The sequence below is a fragment of the Juglans regia genome, unplaced genomic scaffold (genome assembly GCF_001411555.2).
Source record: "Juglans regia cultivar Chandler unplaced genomic scaffold, Walnut 2.0 Scaffold_683, whole genome shotgun sequence".
Lineage (NCBI taxonomy): Eukaryota > Viridiplantae > Streptophyta > Magnoliopsida > Fagales > Juglandaceae > Juglans > Juglans regia.
Genome location: NW_023361697.1, coordinates 31,951 through 41,766, shown reverse-complemented (window position 1 = coordinate 41,766; position 9,816 = coordinate 31,951). Strand labels below are relative to the sequence as shown.

Below are 9,816 nucleotides of genomic sequence, written 5' to 3'. Positions count from 1 at the left end.
TCACAAACCATATCACTACTATTAATACATCGATCCAAATCATATCTAAGGATATGATGTCTACGTGTGTTGTTTTTTGAAGGACGAGGCTGCTGTTGGTACATTAAAATTTTTAAGATTTAAATCCAACCCTTCATTTTACCACTTCTCATTTTTTTTCTTCGGTTGGATTGTTTCGATTTATGCAGTGAAGTACTATCACTATCACAAAAATTCTCTACATCTCTTTTCACTTGTTAGGTGCAGAAATTAAATTCATAAAAAATTCTCTATATACTACTTATTTTACTAATGATTACGTTTTTTTTTTTAACCCAAAACATATTTATATTTTACAAAATAAGTTATTTTTCAACCGGGCAAATGTGCCTCGCACATTGCCCAACCGCTAGTGTGTATATATATATATATATATATATGGCATTGCTATTTTTCATTTAGACGATTTTATAATTATGCAATTTGAATAAAATGTCACTTGAAATATGACACATCAATTGATATAATTGAGAACGATGAGATTTAGAATAAAGAATAATATTTTTCATTTTCGAAATTTTCTATGGAACTATATGGTAGACATTATGGTTCCGTTTAGATATTAAAATCGTCTTTATTGATTTATGAATAGTAGTGAATAATAATAAAGTAGTCTGAAAATATCTTAGAACAATTGTATTCCTAAACAATGGTTGTCTCATTTAATCATATAAAAATGTAATTTATTTTTCCTTTAATTAGTGTATTAGGTTAATTATCTAAGTACTTTTTGTCTTATGTACGTGGGAAAGATACGAATCATTTATTAAAGAAAGCTAAACGATTCTTCCCTATCATTAATTCAAAAATAAAAGATCCTCTTCATTGAAAAACCCATTATTATTTGTTCAAATAAAAGATAAATAACTTATTCTACGTGCATTCGAATCACGCACCAATCTAATTAGTAAACCTAACCCATTATGTAGTCACGAGATTATTTCACTATATTTTAAATGCTAGTTGATAAAATAAAAAAAATAACATGACAAAACATTTTATAGATATTTTTATGAAAAAATAATTTATACAAATAAAAGCGAGCGCATTACCTTTTTAATAATAGTCAAATTTAGAATAAATATGAAAAATTTCATTCATATATTTCAAATAAATGCTTCAGACTTGTACACTCTAAAACTGTATTTAACATTAGTCATATTTATGAAGTCGGTAAGCCCTTTGCCATGTTTTTGATTATATCAAAACCTAATCATGTTCAATAAGTGGAATGCATATCAGGTGTGTGTTGTGCGTTTTAAGTCCAAATAATTCATGTTTTTTCTAATGGGATATAAACAATTGTATCATAATGCATACAAGCAAAAGTCACTAATAGTTTCAAAAAGAGGGGTAATTATACTAATAAAAAATAACAAGAATTCACTAAAATTGCGATAATTTGGGTCATCTCGTACCTATATATATATGAGTAATGCTATATACAGTCGTGAATATACAAGCGCGGTACAGTCGCTTTGAAAAATATTGTGGTCTATTATTAAAAAATTAATTTCTTTTCATGTGGATCTCGTATTTATTCACTTTTTTTAAAATAATTATACAGTACTTGCGCACTCACAACTGTAACTATTATTTTTCTATATATATATATATAAAGTTATAAATACACAAAAAATCTTTGTATGTAAACCATAATATGGCATTTTGAAACTGAGAAAAAATATCCTTCTGTTTTAATATCCTTAATTACATAAGATGCCATCACTTTGTCACTTTTCGATGGGGATGAACCTTGATGGAATCAAAACTCTATATATGTTTAACTTAAAGCCAAAATAAAAAACTGAGATTTTATTAAATGCTAGCTAGTGTTTAAATAAGTCTTTATCCATCTTATTCAATCTAAAAAATATGAGTTTTGCTATTTTCGTCACCCAAGTGTATATTCTTGTAATATTATTGACTTGATAAATATGTATATGCCTATCATATCAATTACAAAAATGATTGGTTTGATTGTTTGTCGTGTCGATAATGGATGTTTCAAGTAGAATTTCTTAAAAAATATTTATCAAATATTGTATTTTCTTTAACAGAAGAGGACAACATCTCTTTTTCTTTATTAATCAATAAAAATCCACAAATGAAACAAATACTAGCATCTCCAGCTAAATATTTAACTAGGCCGATCTTTTCCTATTCGTCCTGGGTTTGCTGCTTGTCTTAAATTTCTGTTGTTGTTGTAAACTTTCGTGGCAATTGGTCGAATCACCTCGAGCTATTTACTTATCGAAAATAGAATGAAAAAACGAAATAACCTTTCTGGTATTTCATGACTTTGGTGATCGTTAACTCTGTGCTGTTCAAGAGGCCTCAAATTGTCAGATCATGGCCTCTGAGCGTCCCCTTTTGATCCCATATCCGAGAATTCCAAATTCCCGAGACATATATACTGCACTTGTCTTGTTAGATCTAGCTAAACCAAATTCTGGCCGCCCAGGTTCTTTTTCCGAGATGGAATCGAAAAACCCATTTGAGAGTTCCTCTAATGTGGAACCAAATTTCAATTCCTCATCCCAACGAAGTGTTTTTTCCATTCAGTCCAAGTCGGCGGGGAATTCTATCAGGGAAGTGAGTTTTGGTGATTTGGGGTCGAAGCCCGTGAGATATGGGTCCAGAGGGGCTGATTCCGAGCTGCTTAGCATGTCCCAGAAGCAAATCAGTGATGAGGATGCGAGGTTGATTTATATAAAGGGTGATGCTACAGCCCCCGCTGGGGGCTCCCGCTGGGAGCTCCGCTGGGGGCTGTAGGTTATTTTATATATTTTTTATTTAAATAATTTTTTATCTAAATTTTTTAACATTTTTTAATATTTTAAAAAAATAATAAATTTAAAATATTATTAAGAAAATATTTTTTTAATCAAAAAGTAAAAAAATATATATTTTCTTAATTACGAAGTAAAATAAAAAATATTTTTTTATAATTTTTTATTTTACTTCATGATTAAGAAAATATTTTTAATAATATTATGATTTTTTTAAATATTTAAAATGGACATGCTACAGCTTCGTTGGGGTTCCTGCTGGGCTTAATATGTACTCTTTTATGTGTATTTTTTTAATTTATTTTTTATATAGATTTTTTTTACACTTTTAAAAAATAAAATAAATTTAAAATATCATTTAAAAACACTTTCTTAATCAGAAAGTAAAAAAAAATTATTAAAAAATACTTCCTTAATCACGAAGTAAAATAAATATTATTTTTTATTCTATTTCTTGATTAAAAAAATATTTTTTAATAATATTATAATTTTTATTTTATTTTTTAAAATATTTAAAATTATTAATAATATTTATATTAAAAAAACTAAAATAAATAGATAAAAAAATGTTACATGCCCAGCGGGAGCTCCCAGCGGGAGCCCCCAGCGGGGCATGTAGCATTTTCCTTATATAAATGATCCTGCGAAGACAAATGAGAGGTATGAGTTTGCGGGAAACTCTTAAGAACTGCAAAGGATTCGATTATTTCATTTTTGCCATGAAATTTGTTTGAACAATTTCATAGATATTTTCTTGTAATTGTTGTGCTGAATCAGCTCCCACAGCTGGCCGTTTTTGGCCGGGGAGTTTCAATTTTGCTGTTAGCCTTAGTGATATCAACCTGCAAGAATGAAATCTCTTAAATTCACAATTAATTTAAAAATTCATCCAAGAAAGCTAAAATCAAGTCAATAGATGGAGAATCTAGACCCGATAAAAACTCGTTTCAAGAATCTAGATTATATTAAAATCTAGACCCGTTGAAGAACCCGTCTCAAGAACCCAGATTACAAGGAGGAAAGCCACAGATATTGTGATTTACCTTTAATAAGTACAAAAGTTCAATCAAGAATAAGAAGAGTAAAACTTAACTCACAATGAATAAATTCATTAAATTTTATAAACTTGTTAAAATGAGGCTACAAAGAGTATTTAAACCAAAACCTAATTAAAATCTTAGCCAAAATAATGCCCTATCTTCCAAAAATACATCTGAGTGAACAGTGTCGCAGCTGCAGTACAACACTACAGTAACTCGGCTACAGTAACATTTTGAAACCCTAGTTCCTAAAAAATAACTTTTCAAATAAGCCATTGGCCAAAATACAAGGCCTGTACAAAATCCATAATTCATAAGAAATAAGACGTATGGGGACCAAACGTCTTCAAACCCAATTATTCTAGACTAATTCCTATAACTAATAACATAAGCTCATTTAATGAAATAAACAAGTCCAAGACCTTTAATCACATAATCATAATAATAGGCCCTAGTTTATGTTAAGCTCTTCCATAGCTTGTATCACATGGATGGTCACTAGATTTCATTCTCTAAAGCCCATCTTGAATATTCGGCTCTTGCTAGACTCGTCTCAAGTGGATTGCACCAATCCTTGCATTGCTTCATTGATCTTCTTGGCTCTTGACCTTGTAATTGACCCATCTGAAACTTGCAAAACATCTTTAAGATTAGGTCCATCTTGGTGCCCATCACTTTGTGCTGTTAGTTACAGCTGTGAAGGATGCACATGAGGACTATAGGTGGCACCGGTTAGACCGAATTGAGAACAACATGTTGGCATCAGTTTTGGTTAATGATCAGTTCCAACCAAAAAAATGGAAGGACCTCCAAGTTGGTGAAATGATCAGAAGTCAAGCAAAGGAAACACTTCCTTGTGATATGGTGCTGCTCTTGACTAGCGACCCAACTGGGGTCGCATATGTGCAGACGATTACTTTGGATGGGGAGTCAAATTTGAAAACTCACTATGCGAAACAAGAGACCCTCTTGAAGATGCCTAATGAAGGAAAAGTTAGTGGGTTGATCAAGTGTGAAAACCAAATAGGAATATCTATGGGTTTCATGCAAACATGGAAATTGATGGAAAAAAGCTGTCACTTGGACCCTCCAATATTGTCCTTCGAGGCTGTCAGCTGAAGAATACTAATTGGGCAATTGGGGTTATAGTGTATGCTGGTCGTGACACCAAAGCCATGCTCAACAACTCAGGAGCTCCATCTAAGAGGAGTCGGCTTGAGACCCATATGAACTCCGAGATCATCATACTTTCTATGTTTCTTGTTGCTCTATGCGTGGTTGTTTCTATCTGTGCCCTCATTTAGTTGCTGAACCACAGGGAAGAGTTGGATTACTTGCCTTATTATAGAAAACAAGACTTCTCCAAGGGAGGACGGAAAGACTTTAACTATTACGAGTGGGGAATGGAGACGTTATTCGCATTCCTCATGCCAGTTATTGTTTTCCAGATCATGATCCCCATTTCTCTGTACATTTCCATGGAGCTTGTTCGGGTTGGTTAGGCTTACTTCATGATCGGAGATACCCAAATGTATGATGAGGCATTGCATTCGAGATTTCAGTGCAGAACATTGAATATAAACGAAGATTTAGGGTAAGTAAAGTATGTATTCTCAGATAAAACTGGCACGCTTACAGAGAACAAGATGGAATTCCAATGAGCAAGCGTACGGGGAGAAGATTATAGTTGTGGGAATTCAAAAATTGAGCAAGTAGGATACTTTGTTCAAGGTAATACCATTTTGTTATCTTGTAATATAATCTATAATGTTTCTGAATTTGTTTTTACTTGGCATAACGTTTTCATCTTATGCTGCCTTACTTGGTATCAGTGGAGGGGAAAGTTCTAAGGCCAAAAATGAAGGTAAAGCCTGACTCGGAGCTTTTACAAATATCAAAGTGCGGAAATGGCACAAAGGAAGGTAAACATGTCGGTGATTTCTTCCTTGCGTTGGCAGCTTGCAATACAATAGTGCCTCTGCTTGTCGACACATCTGATCCTAGTGTGAAGATAATAAATTACCAAGGGGAGTCTCCAGATGAACAAGCATTGGTGTATGCTTCTGCCACCTATGGTTTTATGCTTATAGAACGAACCTCTAGCCATATAGTTATTGATATTCAAGGAGAGAGGCAAAGGTAATTAGACGTGCTATTGTTCATTTTCCCCTTCCTCTGCATCACCACTTCTCTATCTAACTAGGACTATTACGAATTTATGATGACCACACCATTGTTAGAACAACTTTGACAGAGTGGCTACAACTGTTCTTGCTGGATTTGTTTTTTACTAGTAGAAGGAAATTTTGGTTAGTCTATAGTGGTTTCAGAATTCTTAGAACTCTCTCTCCCTCTCTCTCCCCCTCTATCCATATCCCTATCCCTATCCCTGTACGTTCTTTTCAGATTCAGTAACAATTGACATTCAATTATTTTTCCTTTGTCATAATCAATCAATATACAAACAGAAGTAATAGGTGGCTTGTAATGGTTTGAATAATTTTGAGTTAATTTATACTTAATAGTTTTAAAGTATCAGTTACGAAACTGTTGGGTAATGTAGTTGCAGTGGGTCGAGTAGTCATACTTGATTACTCCAAATGACTACCTATCATCTTTATATGTGGCTTCTTTCAAAAGATGTGAGCTTTAGAATCTCTTCTTATTGATGAATTCCCTCATAATTGGCATTGCAGGTTTGATGTAATGGGTTTGCATGAGTTTGATAGTGACCAAAAGAGGATGTTAGTAATATTGGGGTGCCCTGACAAGACTGTGAGAGTCTTTGTAAAAGGTGCTGACTCAACCATGTTCAGCGTGGTGGATAAATATTTGAACACGAGCATAATACGGGCAACTGAAGCCCATCTTCAAACTTATTCCTCACTTGGTTTGAGAACCCTTGTTGTTAGGATGCGGGAACTGTGTGCTTCAGAATTTGAACAATGACACTCTTCCTTTGAGGCTGCAAGCACTGCTTTAATTGGTAGAGCGGCTCTGCTTCGAAAGGTTGCTAGCAGTGTTGAAAACAATCTATGCATACTAGGTGCCTCTGGTATTGAAGATAAACTGCAACAAGGGGTGCCAGAAGCTATAGAATCTCTGAGAACCTCAGGTATCAAAGTATGGGTTTTGACAGGGGACAAGCAAGAAACTGCCATATCAATTGGCTACTCCTCTAAGCTCCTGACAAGCAAGATGACCCAGATAATAATTAATAGCAGTTCTAAAGAGTCATGTAGAAGGAGTTTGGAAGATGCCATTGTCATGTCATTGCTGGGGTTGCAGGTGATGTTGGAGGAAGTTCTGAAGCTGGTTCAACTCCAGTGGCCTTGATTACTGATGGTACCAGCCTTGTTTATGTTCTTGATAGCGAACTCGAAGAACATGTAAGTGCTTGTAAGCTAATGGCTCTCTCTCTCTCTCTCTCTCTCTCCCCCTCGCCCTCGCCCTCCCCCTCCCCTTCCTAGTGCTTGTTGATGTCTTATTATGCTAATGTAGCTCATGCATCTTGAGTTGCAGCTCTTCCAATTGGCCAGTAGATGTTCCGTGGTGCTATGTAGTCGAGTGGCTCCATTTCAAAAAGCTGGAATTATTGTCTTTTGTTTCTCCACTCTCCACCTTTTGCAATAGTAGTTTCACTTCAGGATTCCTTTCGCTCTTCTGTTTCACTTCTTCCAGCAAGTTCCAAGTGGGAACTGAAATAATGGAGAGTACTATAGGACTCTCATCTTCATCCCTCCTAGATAGGACATCTGCTGCCCTATTCTCAGACCCTCTTTTGTACTCCACCAGGAAATCATAACCTAGAAGTTTGCTGATCCACTTTTGTTGCATAGTAGTGCCGACCTTCTGGTCTAATAAAAACTTCAAACTCTGATGGTCTGTCTTCACAACGAAGAGGTAATGCCTCTATCGTTGTACTGCAGAAACCAGTGCAAAGAGCTCATTCTCATAGGTTGACATATCCAAGGCTCTACCCTTCAGAGTCTGGCTATAAAATGCAATGGGATGTCCCTTTTGCATAAGAATTGCCCCCACAACCTTCCCTGAAGCATCACATTCAATTTCGAATGGGAATGAAAAATTAGGAAGGGCTAGAATTGGAGGTTTAGTCACTGCCTCCTTGAGTGCGTGGAATGCTGTTTCTGCAGTAGCTGTCCACTTAAACCCATATTTTTTTAGCAACTTTGTAAGGGGGGTAGCTACTCCTCCATACCCTTGGATGAACCTTCTGTAATATCTACTTAGCCCCAAAAAGCCTCTTAAGGACCTCACAGTAGTCGGTATGGGGCCATGGGCCATTCCCCCATGGCCTTAAGCTTCTTAGGATCTGCTTAACTCCTTGAGCTGAGATTAAATGCCTTAGGTAAGCCATTTCTGAGCAACCAAACATGCACTTGGAGCCTTTTGCAAAGAGTTGATGTTGTCTGAGTATCTGCAGTGTAATCTCCAAATGCTGCCCATGCTCCTCCTCATTTTTACTGTAGATCAAAATGTCATAAAAAAACACAAGTATGAAATGTCTTAGAAAGGGTTTAAAAATTTGGTTCATCAATCTTTGGAAAGTTGATGGAGCATTAGTGAAGCCAAAAGACATGACTAAAAATTCATAGTGGCCTTCGTGGGTACGAAAGGCTGTCTTTGGAATATCTTCAACTTTGACCCTTATCTGGTGATAACCCAATCGAAAATCCAACTTAGAGAAAATAGTAGAACCACAAAGTTCATCCAAAAGTTCTTCCACCACTGGTATGGGGTATCGGTCCTTCACTGTGACCTTGTTTAAGGCCCATAATTCATACAAAGGCGCCAAGACCCATCAGCCTTCCTAACCAACAACACTGGTGAGGAATATGGGCTTTGACTTGGCTGAATAACCCTTGTACCCAGTAGCTCCTTCACTATCTTTTCTATTTTGTCTTTTTGGTAGTAGAGATGCCTATAGGGTCTTAATGAAATTGGGCTTGTTCTAGGAAGTAGGGGAATGGAATGGTCATGGGACTTTTGTGGTGGAAGCTCTCTGGGTTCAGCAAAAATATCTGAGAACTGGTTGATTATTTTTAAAAGGAAAGTTGGGGTTTCTAGCTCAGGCTCTAAATATTGCAATAATACCCCTTTGCTGCCCATGCTGCTAGGGTTAGGTAAACTGCCCTCTTCCACCAATTTAGAGTTGGTCAGGCCTCTAAGTAGCACTTGTCGCCCTGCCACTGAAAATTGCATTTTTAGCTATTTGAAATTCCACAAGATAGACCCCAAGGTTTGGAGCCAAACCACTCCTAAGACCATATCACATTCCGCCAACAACAACACATAGGCTTCACCCAAAAATGGAACATTTTGAATTACCAGTGATATGTCTTTCACTTTCCCCACACTAGAGACTAATTCCCCATTCGCCACTTTAACCTGGATTGTTTCCTCCCTATTGACTCGCAACCTGGTCTTATGGACTATTGTTGGGTCAACTAAGTTATGGGTGCTACCAAAGTCAATGAGAATGACTATCCAGCAGTCTCCAATTTTTCCTTTGACTCTCATGGGCTTAGTGTTGATTGAACCAGTGATAGCATGGAGTGATAGTTTTGGACCCCCTTTTGTTTTAATCACTTCCACCAGCCTCTATTCAGGCTCATTTTCCTTCTCAAGCAAATCCCCCATCACAGCCCCTTCCTCATCAGGCACCTCACAAATCTCTTCAATCAAATATAATCAAGGCTTTTGACACTTATGCCTCGGTGTCCATCTTGCCTCATAGTAATAGCACAGACCCTTATCCCTACGGTCCTTGATTTGTGTTTAGCTAATTTTTTGTACTGGTAAGGTGAGTTTTGGATAGGTTTTCTGGTTCTCAGGTTGTGGTTGTGGTTGGCTAATTCTGGGTAGGGTGGTTTCAGTAGAATAGGAAGTGAATGGTTTATGGATTCTTCTAGTGAGGGACAAGT

The 9,816-nt window shown here is 36.1% G+C and overlaps 1 pseudogene; it reads left to right on the top strand.

Annotated features, from left to right (window-relative positions):
* The first annotated feature begins 2,391 nt into the window (after positions 1 to 2,391).
* LOC109016342 lies at positions 2,392 to 7,504 on the top strand (annotated as a pseudogene).
* Positions 7,505 to 9,816: the final 2,312 nt, after the last annotated feature.